The sequence below is a fragment of the Anneissia japonica genome, unplaced genomic scaffold, assembly GCF_011630105.1.
Source record: "Anneissia japonica isolate Jap-2015-1 unplaced genomic scaffold, ASM1163010v1 scaffold129704_len1237_cov103, whole genome shotgun sequence".
Classification (NCBI taxonomy): Eukaryota; Metazoa; Echinodermata; class Crinoidea; order Comatulida; family Comatulidae; genus Anneissia; species Anneissia japonica.
Window position 1 is genome coordinate 683 of NW_022741427.1, and position 555 is coordinate 1,237.

The following is a 555-nucleotide window of genomic DNA, read 5'->3' on the forward strand; positions in this document are numbered from 1 at the left end:
TAATTATGCTATATGCCCAGATTAACTATGAGTGGAAATATCATCCACATGTCTACGGTCATACTACGTTGAAAACACCGGTTCTCGTCCGATCACCGAAATTAAGCAACGTCGGGCCCTGTTAGTACTTGAATGGGTGACCGCCTGGGAATACCGGGTGCTGTAGACTTTTTACATTTTTTCCCCCTTATTCTAAAGTAGGGGTGCGTGAGAGTCCACACGACCTCGGGCCCACATAGTTGGGGCTGAGGTGCAAACATTTTGAGAACATGGACCTCTAAGTGCCCGGAAATTGCACTCTCATACCTTAAAAATCATACAGGTACTTGTTCATATCAACAATACGCAATTAATTCGCTGGTGTTAGGCCGGTACGAGGATCGTTTGAACAAAACGGCAGTCTTCTTCTGTCTAAAGCATCCTAGTTAGTGCCGTAGTAAAACGGTTGGTTTATTGTTCAACACCGGTGTTTGTAAAAAATGTACTCGCACAGCAGAGTGGTCAAGGGAGTCAGAGGAAATCAGCGCCAGACAAGCGCGCGTTGATATGAAACGT

At 45.4% G+C, this 555-nt stretch overlaps 1 non-coding gene across 1 annotated transcript; it reads left to right on the forward strand.

Moving 5' to 3' along the window:
* Positions 1–50: 50 nt before the first annotated feature.
* On the forward strand, positions 51–169 carry LOC117118693. The gene has a single exon (XR_004447083.1). It is a non-coding gene; the product is annotated as a 5S ribosomal RNA (ribosomal RNA).
* Positions 170–555: the final 386 nt, after the last annotated feature.